Here is a 21285-nt window from a genome sequence, read left to right as displayed (position 1 = left end):
AACTAATTTCATACAGAAGTTTGGTTTCCAGGCTATTAGTATATTGACTCCTTGACTGAGGGACAACTGCAACACTTTATATATTTTAAACATATAAAAAAGTCTCCCAAATACATGTAAATTCATTCCTTAACAGGTTTCAGCCTCTGCAGAACAGAAGATGAAAATCAAAGACTTTTACAGAATAAAATCTCCTGAGCAGTTTTGGGAAAAGGACTCTCATTCATGTACACATCTAAAAATCATTTAAGGAAAATAAAAGTAGCTGAGGTTTGTCCTCCTTTTACAGCAATAGTATTATTTTATCACATTTAGTTGTTCTATTTCTGCCTTTTTTTTTTTTCCTAATTAATTCTCATGATTCTCATATGAAAATAGGTACATACAAGTTTTGATTATGCATTTATATAAACAGATAGGCACAAACTTAGGAGTTATATTCATTCATTAAGTAAGAGTCCATATCGCAACTCTTCAAAATAATAGCTGAATTTTCTTAGTACTTTACTGCCCTATTGATACTTAAAATAATTGCATGCACTGGTGTAAACTCACCACAGTCTACTGCATTTTCTCAAGAAAATTTAATTTAAAAAGAAAAAAATTGCCAATAGAGCCTTTTTGTATCAGGTTGCAGGAAGATCTGAATATTTGCAACATTGTGGGAATAACTTGTCAGCGGTCACATTTTGCTTTGCAAGGCCTTGATGGATGTGTGGAAACAAACATGGACCAAAACAGCAGACTGGTCTTGGCATGTATAAACATCTTCTGGCTTCATAATTGCTAAATATTAAGCAACACCGTGGTAACAATTCATTATTCGGGGCACAGAGACTAAAGAAACTGGCTACCTATATATATAGGGATATATGTGTGTGTGTGTGTGTATACAGACACATCTGTAAGTGTTCTGTCATGAGCAGGTGATACTGTTCAGTGCTGTCTGCAAATAAAGAGCCAAATAGCTCTGACAAATAAGCTCAGGCTTCCAAATCAATGCCCTGAAGGCCAGGGGCATTCAGCCCTGAGGATTCCCTGTTTATACTCCAGGCAGACAGATGAAGCATTCAGGCCTAGGTGGGAAGCACCACATGACTGTGGCGCTGCACCCTTCCTTGGAAGGTCTCCATCTGCCACCTTGTACAGTTCCATAGGGTTTTTGAGAAACCTCAAACTTCTCAGGGAAAAACAGAGATGTTGTTTGCCTGTGTTTGGGAGCTCACACAGATGTGAGTGAATAGGACAATCTAAACTCCACAGAAGGTTTTCCAGCAAGTCATAGAGACTGACGGGCAAAACTGAAGCAAGAACCGTAAGTACAGTGAACATCAATTAGGGTAGTGAATATCATATAGGTGCATACACCCTGCAACAATCTTCTCTAAGGGAATCTTCTTCAACTTATTTTTGCCATATATTCAACCTAATGATACTTTTAAAATTGTGCTATTTTGCTGCTGACTTTTTTATGAGCTATTTAAACTCTGTGTTAAATTTCCTCTGTGTTAAGACATTTTTAGGAAAAAAGAAAGGATATGTCAAATCAGCCTTGTATTAAGTGCTCAAAAACACAACTCAAAACCATGGTCTTTTTGCATTGTGACATCTTTTCCATTAAAAAAAGGCTACACTGGAAGTAAACCACAAAGTCTGTCATACTCTCTGAAAAACAACATAGAGTACAAAGGAACCTAAAGGTCATGGAAACTTCTGAACACTTAAGTTAATTGGGAAACTCTGGAAAACATGAATTGGCTGCATTATGCAATACTAAGATGATAAAATGGCAAGAGTCTGAAACATCAGTATACCTACAGAGGATAATAATATTTACAATTCTTTTCTAACTAGCAGTGTCAGGTTTGTTATCATTACAGAAATCATAAATCAGCAGAATTTCTTAAGAAGACTGTAGTAATACTATCAGCTGAAAATAAACAACTGACTTGGGGGTTTGCCTGGTCTCTTAGCTTTTAGTCTTTTTTCTTTCAATTCTTTTTCCAAAACTTTGTTTTCTTCCAACCTCCCCCCAAACTACATCTCCTTAAATATCAAAACACTCACAAAGCAAAAAACATTAGAAGAAACACAGTTACTGAAGCCCTAAAAGAACAGCCTTTCTTTATTTTCTTCAGCACATTACTCCTATCTCTGCACTGAAACCACTACCAGATTTGCTCAGCACATTTTGCTCAAAAAACATGACTCATAACTAGTATGACATACTTTTAAATACTGTACATCAATCTGAGAAATTCAGTCTGAAAGCAGAGCTTTTCTGTAATCACTGAAAGCTTTTCCAAGGCCTTTCCCTCCAGCTGTCCTTATCCCGTTCCTAATCACTCTGCGAGTCTTCCTTCTCACTTTTTCTGATTTTCTTACTTCTAACTCTCTTACACAACAAATACACCTCCAGTTTCTCTGTTTCCAGGTGCTGTATTCTAGCCTCTGTTCCCATTTATGGACCTCCCCATTAAACACTTTGTCCTGTGCATTCTTCCAAAACAACCCTGCTCCCTCCCTTGATACCCTGGTTGCCATTTCATGCTCTAGAGCCAGATCCAGTAACATCCAAAGTATTTGGAATGTGTGCCCACAACTGTATTCCATGGGAATTATCTGCCCCCAAAAGACACAAATATCAAAGCATGAGGACACCTCACAGTCAGTGACAGAAGTCATGGAGGATCTTGACTGGAACAAGGTTGCCAAACCAATTCTTTTCTTTCAACATCCCCGTGTCACAGAAACCCACTGTGTTACTAACTCAAATCAGGTTACTGGAATTAGGTGCCAGTTAATCTAATGATTTCTTGGACCACTGCGCATTCAGAGACCTCAACAAGTATTGGGAAAGAATCTCCTCATACATACTACTTCAGAAATGCTGTGAATCATCAGTGCAGGAGAAAGGTACATCTTCCTCTGGGGACATGGAGTTTGGTTATTTGTTTACATACAATAGGCCTTGCTTGGCAGAAGAAAAAAGCTCAACAAGGTTGAGAATGACAAGAAAAAGTTTGGGGTTTATTTATTTCCTTGGCACACAAAATACAGAGCTACCATTTGCTAGATCTCAATATTGTATCAGATATAGTGTAAGTATCAACTTTTATGTAACCTGTCCTACAGAAAAGATCCTAAGCTAACAAGCTCTTTTCCTTGTGTCTGCTCCCCTGACAGCAACTACAAATCAAAATCACAAGTTATCATCAGTTTCCAGATGGTACTTGTTTGAAATCTCAGGGACACATTATCAGTTCCCACCTCTGAAAATGTACCATGCATTTGCCAATGATACGAAACACTCAAAGGCATGCTGAAAATACCAACTTTGCAGATTGCAAATGTCTTTCAAAACAATCCCACTCATGTCTTATCAACAGTATCAGGATGTAAAATATAAAAGGATCAGCTTGATTGCAACATGCCTTCTCTTTTCTCATTAAATTTCTGAGATATTCTGGACATAACCAAATACTTCATTCACAACTAGTGAAAACACAACTATTTTGTTCACCCTGCATATATGTTATCTAAAGTTGCAAAAGGAAAGCCAGGCTGCTTATCAAATCAGGTAATGCAGACATTAATGAAAAAAAAAATCTCCCATCATGCCTCTTGCCATGATTTAAACTACAAATATGCAAATTTGCTATTTTTATTCTCCATTAACATTTTCATTATTGAGCTAACAGTGCAAGTAAGCTTTCTTAGGTTTTCTGTTTTTTAAGAAATTGAGTATTTTTGGCATATTTTCTTGAGCATGCAGACATCTCAACAGCAGCTACTGCTGGACTATAAACTGGTTTTATAAAGCCTTCCACATCAGGAAGCTGTGTCTGCTATCAAAGGATATTTCTCACTGTCCAGGACCAAAACAAAGGTGCACAGGGACTTTTCCACTGAACACATCAAATAAATAGGAACTGAGCATGCTTAAAAACACAAGATCTATCCAGTTAAAACCCAGTAATGCACTACTGGATGCAAAATTATGACATGTTAAATCATTGCTTCTCCTCATTTCAGTATAAAAGGCAAATAATTCAATTTTATGTACTCATGCCTACTTTCAGAACTAAAAGTTTTCTAAAAGAATATTGGTTTATTTCCAGTCTCCTTGGAAAACCCATTGCCAAAAAAAAGAAGCATATACACCTCTTTTCAGCTGTTTAGAGGGTATCGTGCAGTTACTGGGACAAACTAATAAGCTATCAGCTGATGCCCATTCAATCTGTTTGTAATCTGGAACTTTGCCTTACCACTCCTCCCCAACAACAAACTCCTTCAAAATATATTTAGTTTGCTGAAATTTACCAAGGCCATCAGAACACTGACCTTGAGATCACTGAGAACATGAAACTGGAACTTGAAAAATTACAATAGGCAAACACCTGAACTAACATGAATGCATTTATTAATAGTGCAGACAAAACAATCTGTATTTCAGAGCATGCCCATCAACAGAGTACTTCAGGCCTGGCATTGGGGTACTGAACACCAGACAACACAGAATAAATTTAGCTTCAAAATATTGACAATGATAAACTTTACTTACCACTTCTACTCTGCAGTCATCAGTAGAACTTAGTCTTATTTATATTGGGATTTTGAAGTGAGTAATCCATTCTCTAAGTACTTTTCATCTCTGCTCTAGACACCACACAGGTTACAGTCTGGGTCTGAGATGATCCTTAGAGTAAGCCACCTTTTTCTCCCACTTTCTACTCACTTGTGTCAGAAGAGCAGGATACCCCAGCTACACTGCTTGCTGCAGCCCAGGGCCTGCACTGCAGCACCCAGACACAGAGCTGGGTAGGGAGGCTTCAGCCCATCCACCCCCTTAGCAACACCTAAGCTCCACAAAGTAAAGAACAGGAGAGTGAAACGTACTTTAAAGTACATACTTTAAACATAATTTAACTTATCTTTTAACAATGTAAAAAATCCAATTAGGTTGCAACTTGTATTTTCATTCCTTCTGCAAGGTCCAGCTGGTTTTTCTGCCTCTGCACCCAGTACAGACAACATGAATTGACAAATTACTTTGGTATTTTGTTCATTTTAGCCTAATTCACTAGATTTTCCATGCATCAAGGCACCTGAGGGTAACCTGAAGTTGCAAAATTATTTATGTTTAAAAAGGCTAAACCTAGAAGTGTTTCTTTTGAAAAGCAGCAGGTTTCCTTTTGAACTTTAACACTCTAAAACTGCAGTACCTGTAAGATATTTCAATAATTCCCCCATATGAATGAGAACTTTCCCAAGCCCATAGCCACTGAATGACTCTTACTTGTTCCAATCAAGTAAGGGACTGATCATTTCTACATCTCACCTGCTTGCTGTCTTTGTTGATCAGGGAAAAAATACACACTTCAGTTCAACTCTGGGTACAGTCTTCCGTGCCATAATCTCCTGCATTTTAGTCTACATTCCTGATAAATGTTCCAGTTGTCTTGTCAAACAGCTCCCAGACAGACATTTTAAAGGAAAGGTACCCCTCTTACAAGTATACAACCATGGCCATGTTCTAAAGAAGCTTATTCCAACATGACAGGACCTTAATGGGTTTCTCTTTTCTCATGGCTCTTTTTTGATGTAAAATAGTCAAAGTTCACTCTGCACATGGTATTACATTCCAAAGGTGGAAAATTTAAGCTGAATTTTTATCTCATTCCTTCAAAATAAAGACTTCACTACTTTGAAAAAAGAGGGTCATGCAATTATTTCTTGAACAAAACAAGACCTTAAAACAAGAGAGGATAACACACCTCACTGCTAGCTAAGAGGTGTGTTGGCAGAAAGCCTAAGCACTGCCAATGGCTGCTCATGACAGTAACACCTCATGTTAAGGTACCCAAATTTGTCTGGGCAGCAGCAGATGCAGGTGTCATAGCACGGTGCTCTAAGGTGGGCATTTCACCCTGCTCTTGAGCACAGGCAAAATCTTGAGGCATTCCAAGAGTCAACTGCTCCTTTCACTTCACTGAAGATTTAATGATCAGTGTAAATAATTTCAATATGCAAAGTAGTGATGAGTGATTTATCAGTCTCTTGGGAAAAGTCCCATTACATTAGGAACAAGGTCAAGTAGCCTGTTTCAGCCAGGCTATGCTACAACAATACACAAATAAGTCCAACTCGTTCTGATGATTAATAGGGGTAGAATTTGTTTTGTTGACAGAATTTGGAAAAATCCCAGAAACTCCTCCACCTCTGAGTCTTAAGCCTGCTTGATATTCTAGAAATAGCACACACAGTACGACTCGGTGCTTTTCTGTCCCTACATACAGCTTCATACGCAAAACACGAGTTATTCAAATGAGCAAATACAGACTGATTGCTCCTGTCTTAGTCACTCAAAATCCAAAGCCAACCACGAACAAAACATCTTGCACAACACTGTGCAACTGAAGTTTCAAAGCATGCTGCAAATACTAACTGATTTACCTTCAACAGCCACATATTAAATATGCACCCTTCCCTACACCAGTTCATTTTCATCTTGTAAATGCAGACAAGTCATTTCAGAGTTTCCCTGACTTGACTGAGCCACACAGGATGTCTATGCAAACAAGCCAAGATCCTAGCCAAGTTGTCCCTGCCTTCAGGCCCGTCTCTGAAAACAAAGCCTAGATTTATATGCACAAACTATTTTAGTCTACATCCTTTAGATAGGTGATATCCAAGAAATCTTTGACAAGTTTAAAGGCAATCACAAAACCTAACCTTTCACTATTTGGGTTGCACAGCAAATCAACAGAAAACAGTGAACAGCAAATCAAATTGACCCCTTTCTATGGGATAAGGTTAAAAAAAAAAAATTAAAAATCCCTCTCTCCCCCTCAAAAAAAACGAACCCAAACAGATTACAATAGCTCTAACTCCCCATGTGTGCTCAAGCATAGCTCTTGCAAATGTTACCAACTATTTCAGAGCATCTATTGAAGTCTAACTATGGCTTTAGAAGGATGGCAGCTGATGGGTGAGCTCCAAAAGAATCTCCAGGTTTCACAGGGCTCACTGAAAAACAACTGCATTCTCATTTCTGATACACTTCAGAAATCTCCACTTGCTTTATCGGTAGTCTCAGAATTAGACTTACCTGGTAAAAATTATTAAAGAGGATTCAGTTCTTTTGCAGATCGGAGTTTCTAAAAAATGGCTGAAATTTAAATGAAACTGCTGATATTGAGACTGGCAAGGTACAAAATGCAAGTCAGAAATGTCATCTAAACTACTGATTTGAAAATATCACATATTGTGATGTTTAAGGTACAAAAAAACCCACTGCAGTCAAGCATAAGCAGGTATTTCATATGATGATAGCAAAGACATGGGTAAATGAAAAATGAAAAGTCTATGTTTTCCAATATGCATCATATGATTCCATATGTATTTGCTGTAAACAGCAATAAGTAGTTCAGAATCATGAAGGACTGACTGGAACCTGCCACAGGAATATAATTTTAATCTCCTTGAGGTGGAACACTCTGACAAATCTCACTTATATAAACACTTCTATCTACAGAATTAATGAAACATTAATGACTGTAATGATTTTAATTCAATATTAACTGGGTAGAAACACCAATTAATGTAGTGGTTTCATGTTCGCTACATTTTGGTTGCCAAATTTAGTATAGTGGTATTAGGGTTTATTCTCTTTTTGTGGGAGAAAGATTAGGAGAAAAAGCAAAGCAGGCTCAAGCTTAAAAACAAATGGTTTTATTAACACACACTAAGAGAATGGGAAAAAAAGAAAGTTGGGAAAAAAAACCTAAACCAAAACAGAATGAAACTCCAGAACACTCTTTCCTCCTCCTTCAAAGTGTTAACTTTCTTACAAAACAACATAGAGAGACCTGTGATTTTCAGTCAGTTTCACCATTTAAACATAATCCTCCATCACTTTGGGAGAGGAGTCTCTCTAGAGTACCATGGAGACATTCGCCACAAGACTACAACAGTCTAGTGGCTCCCAATGTCTCAAATCTGCAACGACCCAGAATTTCTGCAGATTGTGCTGTTCCACCCATTAGCAGCCTTTCCCCTGGCTATTCTTGGGCCTCAGTGTATTTAGGGTACTGTTTAAGAATGCTTCTTCTAGTACAAAACAAGGATTCTCTTCCTTTAGCTCTAAAATTTTCTCTATCCCAAAAGAAATAAAGACCTCATTTTATCCCAGGAGCCGAGGGTTTCAAATCACTTTCCCTCTAAAATCACCTTTGTCTCAAAGACTGAGATGTCCTTTTAACCCAGGAGCAAGTGGGCTTTAAGATTCTCACTTAAATCTCAATTATATCAGTCCCCAATTTTGATTAGAACCAGCATTCCCTCAAACAACATTAAGATGTTACAAAGAACAGTCCATTACTCCATAGTTCACTCCAGAGAAGTCCAGTTAAAAATGTCCACTTCCTCGATCCCTCTGTTCAATAACATTATCAGTTCTTTCACTTCTGATCTACTGACTTCATGCAATGTCTTTCCTGTGTCCACTCTGTCTCTTTCTTCTCTCTCTCTCAGGGAAGGGTTAGGCCTTGGAAGCTTCATGTTGCCAGGAAAGGGTTAAATCTGCCCAGGCCTGCAGTGGCCATGTGCTCTCTGCCCCAGGCTGCAGAGATGCAAAGCTGTGCTGATGAGGGAGGCTGGTAGATGTCCTCCTTTCCACCCCTTGGTCTCATTTAGGGTGGCTCAACTCAGAGTTGTTACAGAGCTGCAGGCTTTCTTTCTCTGCTGCCAGTGGCTATTAAGCCAGGCCATGGCTTGGTTCCCTTTGCCGTGGCCCCAGGCACGTGGCCAGCACTGCCGAGCAGCAGGCACCCCTCTGTCCCGCTGGCAGCCGGGGGAAAGGGGCTGAGCCGGGGGAAAGGGGGCTCAGCCGGGGGAAAGGGGGCTCAGCCGGGGGAAAGGGGGCTGAGCCGGGGGAAAGGGGGCTGAGCCGGGGGAAAGGGGGCTGAGCCGGGGGAAAGGGGCTGAGCTGGGGGAAAGGGGATCAGCCAGGGGAAAGGGGGCTGAGCCGGGGGAAAGGGGGCTGAGCCGGGGGAAAGGGGCTGAGCCGGGGGAAAGGGGGCTGAGCCGGGGGAAAGGGGGCTCAGCCGGGGGAAAGGGGCTGAGCCGGGGGAAAGGGGGCTGAGCCGGGGGAAAGGGGCTGAGCCGGGGGAAAGGGGGCTCAGCCGGGGGAAAGGGGGCTCAGCCGGGGGAAAGGGGGCTCAGCCGGGGGGAAAGGGGGCTCAGCCGGGGGAAAGGGGCCTCAGCCGGGGGAAAGGGGCCTCAGCCGGGGGAAAGGGGCCTCAGCCGGGGGAAAGGGGCCTCAGCCGGGGGAAAGGGGGCTCAGCCGGGGGAAAGGGGGCTGAGCCAGGGGGAAAGGGGCTCAGCCGGGGGAAAGGGGCTGAGCCAGGGGAAAGGGGGCTCAGCCGGGGGAAAGGGGGGCTCAGCCGGGGGAAAGGGGGCTCAGCCGGCTCGGACCGCTCCCCTTGTGGGCAGCAGCTCCCGGAGGCCCGGTCGGGCCTGGCTCGGCCGCCCAAGAACAACGGGGCCTGAGCCGGGCTCTCCTCTGCCACCCACCATGTTACCTGGTGACTGACCCAAAAGCAAGAGAGCGACCTGCAGGGAATCAGGGTTTATATGAGTACTTCCCAAAGTCTCATTTGACATTCTCGGTGGTCAAAACAGATGCCAATATCCCAAGCTAGCCTTCTGATAGGTCCCTGCACTTTCTAAAGCAAATCTCAGGTCCTGACAGGGAAAAAAAACACTCGACATTCCTCCCTAACTAAAAACTAAACTTTGCCATACCATGACAATGGCTCTTCCTCATCATAGAGGACAGACCAAAGAAAATGTAAATTGAAGATTATTCAGTCCCATAATACACCGAAGTACAACCTGTTGGGCTAGGGACAGAAAAGAGAAACCAAGGGCTGTTATAAAATGCACTTCCATTACTCGAATTTCCTACCCAAAGGAGCCTCCCTATAAGCCACAAGTAAATCCAACAACAGGAAACTCAAAGCAGTGAAGTAGAAGATTCTCAAACACAATACAATTCCCAAGGAAATGGGAAAAAAAAAATCTTTGCTTCACTTCCAGTGTAATACAAAATGGATCTTAGGTAATTAACATTATTCATTTAAGGCATAAAGAGAGCAGCTTTACTCCACAGATTTCTTACTTTTTCAGTATATCTAATTCTGTACAAGTCAGCCCATGGCACTGAACTTCCACATCTCCTCAACTTTGTAATCTCCATTCATTTTCACAACAGCCAGGATTAGAACTTTGCTATACTTGGCAAAATAAACCTTAATTTTTTTATTCCTGTATCTGTTTCACAGCCTTTTTTCTCTAAATTCTGTCTGCATTAAGTTGTACCTAGAAGCCATTTATTGATTTCAAATGCCTTGCTTCCACTTATTTCCCGTGATACCTAATGCCACAGGGAATATGGATTTAGGTTTTATCTACCACTTTTAAAAGAGTTAAAATTATAAGCTCTTTGAGCCAAGTATGTCTAAACACTTATTAAATTGTAGCTTCCGGCTACTCATTGACTTTTTCAGAACCACCTTCACACCTCATCTATTTTCTACTTTATCAGTTTTCTGAAAAGCAGGAGATATGGGCTTAAGGTACCATACCCAGCAGCCAGATAAGCCTCTGCTGTGGCTAATTCCCAACCATCATCCCCAGTTCAGACTCTCAGCAAAATTTAGTGCTTGGAAAAGCTCCAGACTAAGCACAGCAGAAATTAAAGCTCACTCTTTACACACACAACCAGGAACTGCAGCACAGCAATCAGCAGTGCAAGCTTCTTCAAAAAACCCCACCAAGTTTGGAATAAGCTTCATCTGGAAACATTTAGGATAAAACAGCAGATCTACTTCTATGTCCACTGAACCAAAATAGCAAGGAAGTCCATTCATGGCAGAGGAGTAAAAATGCGCTGGGAAAAAAAAGCAAAGACAGCATAGGCAGGTGTGCAAAGGTGTATCCCAGGCCCTCCTGCCCTTTCTCCATGCCCTGACTCATGCAGAGCAGACACACCAGCCCATGCAGCTGCTACAGAGCCATGTCTGAAAGAGGTTGAAGAGGTCTCCACCAATAATGAGATACCCATTATAGCCTCACACATTATTTCTCTACTGCGTCTCCTGTCAATCTTGACTGCAGGTTTGATATCCTTGTTAGAGACAGTTTTGTTAGATTACTATCATTTGTACCAAGAAAAGCAACAGAAAATATTCTTGCAGTACTAATAAGGCTGCATGCAGTAAGACAAGCCAATTTTGAAATTTTCAGCAGCACTTACAAGTGCCAGAAGTTAAAACATGCCAGCTCTGCATAGAGAAACATAGCTTTATGGCCTCAGAGCAGTTCAATTTCATCCAGCACAAACCAATTCAAGCATTAGTTTGAGACATATATTATTTGATGTAACAGCAGCTCCCAAAAATAAAAAGAACATTTTGACAAACAAGAGAAGCTGGGTGAAGATCTGTTTTCTCTTCGTATTTGGAAGCCACATCTCAAGATTTCAAGGACTGTCACAAGGAATTATGTTGGTGTACTACAGCAGGGATAGCTGCACTTTTAGAGTGCACAGGAAAAGTTCAAGGAAAAGGCAGAAGATTCGCTGGAAGAGCTCCACAGGTCAGTGACAGAAGGAGCCAAATTTTTTGGGGTTATCTTCTTCCTACCCCAGGCTCCACACTGGGAGTATCTTCCTTTAGCTGGATTTACTTCTGTCTTTCCTACTTTGAAGGCAAGGTAAAGAGTAACAACAGAAAACCTTCATTTCATTCAAAGCTCAAGGTATTGAAGAAGCCATTTTGACCCTTCTCCTTTCCAAAAATTGAAGATACTTCACTTCCTTACCTTTAAGACTTCAAGGCCTGTAGTTATCCACAATTTAATTTATATTTTCTTATGTGAGAGGGATCGTTATGCAAACTTCTATTTTTTCTTTGTCAGTGCCTGAAGTTTAATCTGGTGTCTCCCATTCTCACTGTCTTTCTTTGCATATTTGTACCTTAGAACTTCACCTTTTCCTTGCCTTCAAAGATGAATGTTACAAGTTCCTACAAATCACATAACCCATCCCACTCTGGCACATTATCTGCCCATGTGCTTGATACTGACATTATTTTTTTGAAAGCTTTTGGTGAACTCTAGTGACAAAGCTTAAAAGAAAAGTCAAAAAAACAAAAGGAAACTACTTTTTATTTAATATATACTTTGCAGAAGTAAGAATGCTTATGGTCATAAACTCTCTTGGCTAAAGGATTATGCTCACTTCCAGCAGGAAAAGACATTAGGTGTTTCTTGTCCTTCACCTTTAGTCTTTTAAACATTTTAGAAGAGAAAAGTCCAACAGTAATTATTCAGAAGTTGCTAGATGAAAGGGAAGTGGTACAGCAGCAACAGAAGAACAGAAAGTACCAGGAGGCCTATGACTACATGGAAAGCCTAGACTACCTACCTTCAGTCCATAAAATTACTGATCTATAGCCAATGGTATTGGTTTGTAACTGGCCTTGAAACCCTAGCCCTGAAAAACAGTGCCACCTCTAAGTGCATTAACAGACCCCTTCAAGTAAGGAAGGTTTTAAAAAAGTTATTTGTGAGCGCCACCCTGTCAGGATTCATCCAGCAAAACAGAGGAACGCAAGTATTAGCTCAGCTTTAGGGTCATCAGCACAGCTGGGTAGGATCTAAGTGGAAATACAGCCGGTATTCCAGCCTATGAACACAGCATGGCTCACACAGCAGAGTCCCAGCAATAGACAACATGGAATCATCAAGGTCTCCCACAAGAACAGGCAGAGCAGATGGCTTCCTGTCTTTGAAATCACTTCATCTCCATTTCGGGTTCATCCACACATCCAACCTTTATAAAGTACAGAACTTAGCTGCCACAAAGTGCTTAACCCTTTGCACTTTAGTAAAGATCCCGCTCTAAGGTCTTCCAACTAAAACTGAACTCTGATAAAAGTATTTACTATTGTTCTAAAACCAGGAAAATAAAGATACCCTGAGACAACTACGCTAAATTCACATTTTTCAGGTTGTCTTCTTCCTCAGTCTCACCAGCTCACTGCTAGAAACCCTTTAAAGTTCTGTCAAAATAGGTATTCAGCCAACAAGGCTGCAATTTAGATTGAATTCAAGCTCCATATACTTAAGCTCTATAGAGCTAAGTTACTTTAATGTTTAGTACATAAGACAGTACACAGCACCTTGCCTACTGCTCCAAGGGCCCTCCCTTACTAAAAATCAATAATTGCCATAAAGTAACAAGTACTTTACAGCAACTGCTTGTAACTGTGGAAAAGAAAAAGGCAGTACATTCTTTTAAAGGTTAAGTGTAGAGAACAAAAGGTATATGCTTGATGCACACAAAAATTAAAATTAAATGTCTTCCAAATGCCAGAGATAAGAATACAACATCCTTTAGTTTGATTTAAATCAGATTCATAAGAATACTGTCATGTGAAAATCCTCCTCAGTTACTGTCACATTCCATCTGACTCCAGGAAATACTGTGATGCTTTCCAACAGATACAGAGAAAATGTTAAAAGAACATTTCTCCTCTCCTGGATGAGGAATCACAGGGGCCAGCTGTGAGCTACATGCAGTGTATGGACAATTGGCTAATACTCACATAAAAAGAAGTGGTCTAATGGTAGCTTGAAAGTGTCAAGCACAATCTTCCATCAAGAGATGTTAACAGTCATTTTTAATAATTTATTTCACAAACCAAACAGCATTAGCACTGACCTGCACAGTTAAAAATGATGCTATGAGGGGGAGAGAGGGTTTTTACGTGTAATGGTCGTGGTGAAGAGGCAACTGTAGTGGAGAGGGAACAAAGGCAGTATACAGACTGATAGAAAAAATCAGGAAATAAAAACACTAAAAACGCTACCACTCCAGGACAATTTCCAACTGTATTTTTTCACGTTTGAAAGCAAAGTATTTGTTACATCCTGGATACAATCTGCCAATTTGCTTGTTAAAAATGACAGACATTTTATCACAAAATAAAAAAATTTAAAAAAAAAAAATTAAAAAAATAGTAAAGTTTGTTTGTTGTTTCCACCAAGTCTGGATTTTAAAAAAAGAGAAAGAAAAAGAAAAAAAAAAAAAAAAAAGGAAAATATCAAACTTACATTAATATATTTGGAAAACAAATGCCACAGCCCTTTCATAAGATTATTCAGATTGGAAAAGACCTCTAAGATCTTAGAGGTCTTAGTACTGCCGAGTCCATCACTAAACCATGTCCCTTAATGCCACACCTACCAGCCTTTCAAGTGCCTCCATCACTTCTCAATCACTTCCCTGGGCAGCCTGGTCCTGTGCTTTACAGCCCTTTCTGTGAAGAATTTTTTCCTACCTATCTAACCTAACCCAACCCTCCCCTGGTGCAACTTGAGACCATTTTGTCTAGTCCTGTTGCTGCTTGCATGGGAGAAGAGACTGACCCCCCAGCTCCCTACACTCTCTTTTCAGGCAGCTGTAGAGATTGCAAAGGTCCCTTCTGATCCTCCTTTTCTCCAGGCTAAACACCCCCAGCTCATTCAGCCACTCCATCAGACTTATGCTCCAGACCCTTCCCCAGCTTCATTCCCCTTCTCTGGACACCTTACAGCACCTCAATGTCTTTCTTGTGGTGAGGAACACAAAACTGGACACACGACTTGAGGCACAGCCTTCCCAGTGCCGAGTACATGGGGACAATCACTGCCCTGCTGGCAATACTACTGCTGATCCAGGCCAGGATACCCGATGGCTTTTTGGCCACCAGGGCACACACTGGCTCATGTTCAGCCACTGCTGACCAGCACCCCAGGTCCTTTTCTGCTGTGCAGCTTTCCAGGCACTCTGTCCCCAGCCTGTAGCACTACCTAGGGTTGTTTTGACTGAAGTACGGGACCTGACGCTTTGCTTGTTGAACTTCATACAACTTGCCTCAGCCCATCGATCCAGCCTGTCCAGATGCCTCACCAGAGCCTTCCTACCCTCCAGCAGGTTGACACCTCTGCACAGCTTGATCCTCAAGCTGACTGAGGATGAACTTGATCCACTTGTTTAAATCACTGATAAAGGTACTTAACAGGATTGGCCCCAACACTTAGCCCTGGGGAACAGCACTTGTGACCACAGCAGGATCCCTTCACTACCACACTCTGGGCAGAGAGCTTTTAATCCAGCAAACAGCGCATTCATCTAAAGCATGAGCAGCCAGCTTCTCCAGGAGCATGATATGGCAGACAGTATCCAAGGCTTTACTGCAGTCCAGAAATATAACATCCACAGCTTTTCCCTCACCCTCTAAGGGGGTCACTAGGTCAGAGGTGCGTACCTCTCACAGCTCCTTTGATACCCTCAGATGGATCCCACCCAACCCAACAGACTTATATCTACACGGCATAGCAGGTCACTGACCATTTCCCCTTGGATTATGGGGGCTTCATTCTGCTCTCTGTCCCTATTTTCCCTCTCAGGAGGTGGGTACACTATGATCAACTGGCCTGACTGTCAAAGACTAAGAAAAGAATGCATTAAGTACCTCAGCCTTCTCCTCATCCTTTATTTGTTTACAGGCTTTATTTGTTACAAGCTTTTAGCAGCTATTAATCATCACTGGGTCCTGCAAGCACACAGAGTGTATTTTCCATTAATCATCTGGCACTTAATACACAATGTTGGAAGTGGCTTTGAACAGATGTATTTTGCCAATACTTTCTAGTTGTAAAACCGACAAAGCATCCACTTTATTGCAGAGCTTCTTGCACTTGCCACACCCCAAAGCTCCTTTATCAGGCCCCTCACCCGCAACCCAGCTGTTTTCAGTGTCCACACCCCCAACAACCCATCCATGCCAGGACTCCCATCATCTCGCAGTACAAAAACCACCTTTCAGCTCCAAAAACATCAGCAGACTTTGACAACTTTTGTCCAAGCTCCACAAGAGCCCTGAAATAAGCCTCAAACCTTTGTAGCTCTCAGACTGCCCCAAAGAGGGTGACTTCAGTTCTTCTGGACTCTCCAGCCCGCTGCACCCTGCCCTGCCTGTACCCCCAAGCAGCAGGTAAAACCACCAGATCCACTCAAATCCAGAAGCCCTGCACAGACAGGTACTCCTGATGCTAAGTAATGTATTTTTGTCACATTCTGTGTAATACTTAAGTTCACAATTGGTATGGGGACATCAAAATAATTATTACAATCGCTGTATTTGATTTTAAACTGTACACATAGTTCAAAATCCCCAACAAATGTGAACTCTTACACACAAAGCACAATTAAATCCTCAGATCAAAGCAAACTATCAAGATAACAGGTGTAATTTCTTCAAAAATGTCCTGCACAAAAGGACATTAATTATTCACAACTTAGGCAGTGTTTTTTAGTAGAAACAAGATCGATCTACAGCAGATGGATTGAAGAAAGTATTTTTTGAACACTGTAAAAAAAAAAAATAAAATCAAATGTTTGCAGCTTCTAACACCATTAGGGCTCTTGTAAGTTCCTCATTTTTTGCTGAGGTTACTTGAGATCCAGAATTACATTTAATTTCAAAAGCAATATTCATTCACCACTCATGACAAATAGATTAGCCCCTTTTCAAAACTTCGAGTGACTTATCTTTCTGTTCCCCACTATCTTTTTACAGTATCAATATATAGTTAACTTTTTTCCCTTAAGAATAAAAATTAATATTAAAGGTAAAGCCTTACTTAAGTGTCATAAAATAAACAGCTACCTCACTTTTCTTACACTTCCTGATTTGTTTCAGCATTTGTTGAAGTCCTAACCGAGGACATTTAATGAAGATCTCTATTGTTTCAAGCAGGGTGTAATTTCCATAAATTCTTGCAAGGCTTAAACTATTCAAAATGTTAAGGCACACACTAAAAAGGTACAGATCAGTCATCATTAAGCTCAGGTTGAAGATTTAAATTAAGTAGGGGCAATAACTGTGCATCACAAATACATGAAAAGTGACACCAGCAGCTTCTGAATTTTCACAGGGCTGCTGAGACTAGGAAGGAAATAGACTCAGGTTAAGACCATGTTTAGGAAGCACACAGTAAAATCACTGAAGGGTACATTTTTTCAACATCTCCACAACAAAACCCATACAAAATTAACGACTGGAAAAAGTGCCAGTAGCATATATAAACAGGTATGTTTACTGACCCATCCATTTGAAACAGATGATTAGTGAAATAAATAATTAAGTGGTAGAATTTAATTGCTTAAAACCATTTATGAAAGCAAGTAAAAGCCAATGTAAAAGCCACACAAAACATTCCCGTTCCACTGGCTCACAGGAGTATTCTGAGAAGTATGAAGAACTGAGAATTTGCTAGAAAACAAACTCATAAAATCTCTGTCAAATGCAGATATTCTATATATTCCACCCTTGATTTCACAGGAAGATTTCAGTTTCAACATAAGCATTTAAGAGGTCTCTGTTGTACTACAGAAGCAAATTTGATATACACTATTAGGATGACTGCCTCAAAGAGGAAAACTTACTACACCTGTTTCAAGCAGGTGTATATTTAACACCACCACCTCTGAAAAAGTGAGCATTATTCCTCTAAAAAGTCACTATTCATAGAAGTTATTTTACTTCATTTTAATAATACACTGCAAATAATGTGGTAATGAAGTCTTCGAGTTGCTTTAGTTTCCTTGTTTGTTAATTGTAAACATCCAGTGTCTTTTTTACCATTCATGAAAATACTAAAGGAATCTTACTAGCAGAAATAATCCTAGCCAGTAATTATATTTATTGCACACACATGAAAAAAAAAAACCAATATATGTGCAAATAATCACACATGTCAGTCTAGAAGTAAAGTACAATATGAGCTATAAGTTTGCTCAAGTTTTTTAATCCCATCAAAGAAATGCCTTTGCATTTAAAAGAAAAATTCTCTATGATCCTTAATTTTTAATCCTTTATTTTTATGCATTTATTACCACAAGAGACAGTCATTAGCCAGAATACTGTCTTCAGTGCATTTTGTATTATTTTCTGGTCCATTAAAAAAAGTCTGAATACACATGTATCTTCTGTTTTTCAATACACTGGTGTCCTAGGGTAACTTTATGATGCTTGTATCCCCAATCGTCTGTTCTGTTTGTGCTGTATATTGAGTCCTGTGCCTTTAAGACTGGTTCTAAGAGCAAGGAGAAGCGCGGAGTTTGTTTTGAGAAAACTGCCTGACTCCTCCACGTTCTTCTGCGGACAGCGTGTTCGGCGGAGGCTTGGAGAGACTGCAGGACAGAGATCTTGTTTTGCTTCCTTAGAGGGACCCTATACAGGGGTTTTCTCCCACATTTGTCCCAAACCAGGACAACTGGTTTTGCTCAAAATGCATCCAAACATGCCATGACAAGTTCAGTGTCCCCAGCCTCACAACACAAAGCAGTACCCGAAATACTTTGCAGAGCTACAACAAGTATTTGGGCAACTATAGAAGTCTTGCAAGAGATGTATTCTCACTGCGATCAAGAACTAATGATGAAAAATTGAAAAAGGTAGCATTTAAATTATACCAGACTAGCAGTGAATTTGACCTGAAAGATAGACAAATAAATGTTTATTTACAAAAATGGTGGTGCCATTCAGGGTATAGTAAGGTCTACAAGAAAATGGGAAACTGATTTGTTGCCCACCAGGCCTCTCAGGAAATTAACACAAACTAATATAAAGCATATAAATTTCACAAATGTAAGTACCACATTACTAGAGGGAATATTTCATAGAGAAATGACAAAGTATGAATTACTTCCCTCAGGAAGAAATCAAGTTTCTGACAAATCTTTAAGAACTAAGGGCTCTTAGCAACCCAAAGTACTAGCAGACTCATCCAATAATGCCTACAACTTTATTTCGTCAGCACCCTGAGCTACCCAGCATACAGCAGTATTTCCAGACATTTAACAGGAAGACACTGACCAGCAATGCCTACCTAATATCTTCCTTGCACGCACCTGAAAAGCCAAACCAGCCACCATGTTACACCTTGTATTCACCCAAGTGAGACAATTCCATCAGCTTTGGAAGCCAGATCAGCTACCACACATCCCACAGAAAAGCAAGCCTCTGTGCCTCCCCACAAGAGAACTTCAAATCAGCTTTTATCAGAAATAAGCTAAACTTTCTTCTTCCCCCAAAGAGCCCTTTTATCGTCCCTTATCATTGGCTCCACTATAAATTCCATTGTCTTTTTTTTTTCAGGGATATGTGACTGGGCAGCCATTCTCAACCCTAATCTACCTTTGAAGTCAGTTGTTTTTATTTCAGACCTCATGTCTGTGTATGCAAAAACACATCTACCTCCTCAATTCTTATGTAATAAAACAGAATCAGCCTTACCTATAAATGTTGTACAAATTATAAAAGATTTTAAGGGGTTTCTATTCCAGATCTTGTGTTAGCATTTTCAAAGGTAATTAACCACCTCAGAATGAAAATAAAAACAGGAACAGCCACCAAGTCTCCTCACAAAAGATGTAGTACAATCTGGTGGGACATTCACCAAATCATAAAGCACCCCAGAAAGATACGGTGGCCTTTAAAAATTTACAGACTATAATTAGGTTAAAACCAGTCTTTAGCTACTGTTACCTGAAAACAATGAATTCTCTCAGACACAATGTTAAAACCGTATTCCTATTCTCCCATGGTTTTCTGTCATATGAAATTAGTATTATGAGATTCTAGAATGTTGCTGAGCTTTGAGTAGTAGTTCTGATAATTAATGAACCAGTTCACAAATGCCAAAAACAGGTTGGTATTTGCTCCATATAATCTCCTGCCTTCCAAATATCTGACATTACATTAGTTTATAACACATCGTGGAAGATTATATCACAAGTCAAGTACCCACAAGCTCCGAAACACTCTACGATTCAACCGGATATTGCTTCTGACAACATAAATTGATTCTTGAATGCTAAAACAATCCCGTTCTGCCCCCAACAAACTCAAGAGCTGATGGACACAAGACAATTAATGCATTCTTGGGTTTAAATAAAAAGATTTCTAAATCACATATACTGACTTTGTCACATAAACACACAGCAACTCTACAGTAAACTACAAAAACTGATTTTAAGCAGAAGTATATTGAATACTAAAATTCAAGTAACCAGATAAATACTCATCAGTCTTCTTCCTTTCTTTCCCATATTAATCATATACACAAGTGCATTCCTGCTTTAGACCCTTACCAAAAATCCCAAGATAGGCTTATGACACTAAAAATACATTAAAAAATACAGCAGGTAGTTAAGAGCCTCCCCGCTGACTGGTAGTTTTTTTGTGGGAAAAAGTACACAAATACACACAATACTTGGGCAGGGTGAAGGTTGTTACCTTAACGCAGCAGAAACACATCCTTCAATTTGAGTTCTGTATAAGGAAGCAATGCATGGAAGACACAACACAGGAGTTTCTCCCATAGCTGAAAATCAACAAAAAGATGGGTTTGAAAAGGACCTCTGGAGGTCATCTGGTCCAAATCCTTTGATCCAGAAGGGCCACCCACAGCCAACTGCTCAGGACAACATCCAGATGGCTCTTAAATACCTGCAAGCATGGAGATGGAGATTCCACCACCACCCTGGCCAACCTGTTAACCTTCACAGTAAAAGAAGTGTCTCCTGGTGCTCAGAAGGAGCTTGCTGTGTCACTGCATGCCCACTGGCTCCTGGCCTGTCACTGGGCACCACTGGAGAGAGGCTGGCTCCAGTCTCATTGCACCCTTCCTTAAGGTATTTAATACACACTGATGAGATTCCTCCGAGCCTTCTCTTCCCCATGTTGAATAATCCCAGCTCTCTCAGCTTCTCCTCATAGCAGAGATGCTCCAGTCCCTTAATCATCTTCACGGTCCTTCACTGGACTGACTCCATTATGTCCACATCTCTCTGCTGGAGAGTCCAGAACTCCACACAGCACTCCAAGTGTAGCCTCACCAGTGCTGGGGAGGATCCACTTAAGAAGCTACACATTTTGAAATCAGGCTCATTACTTAGACAATTCTTTCAATTACATATCTACAGCGTAAAAAAAAAAAAAAAAAAAAAAAAAAAAACTTAAAAGCTATAATTAAAATACAGTTGCAATCATATACCTATAGTGATAAATGGAACTGCTACTTAGTCCCAAGAAGCAGATGATAAACACCTCAGAAAATGTAATCTCAGTTACAGAGCTCTGACTGAAAGAGGTAACTTCTACTGAG

General features: G+C 40.4%; 1 protein-coding gene across 4 annotated transcripts in view; it reads right to left on the bottom strand.

Annotated features, from left to right (window-relative positions):
• Window positions 1–21285, bottom strand: part of CDKAL1 (CDK5 regulatory subunit associated protein 1 like 1) — a 396407-nt gene that overhangs the window by 329345 nt on the left and 45777 nt on the right. The gene's annotated exons all lie outside the window — the stretch shown is intronic.

The sequence above is a fragment of the Hirundo rustica genome, chromosome 1 (genome assembly GCF_015227805.2).
Source record: "Hirundo rustica isolate bHirRus1 chromosome 1, bHirRus1.pri.v3, whole genome shotgun sequence".
Classification (NCBI taxonomy): Eukaryota; Metazoa; Chordata; class Aves; order Passeriformes; family Hirundinidae; genus Hirundo; species Hirundo rustica.
This window is presented reverse-complemented; position numbering and strand designations above follow the sequence as displayed.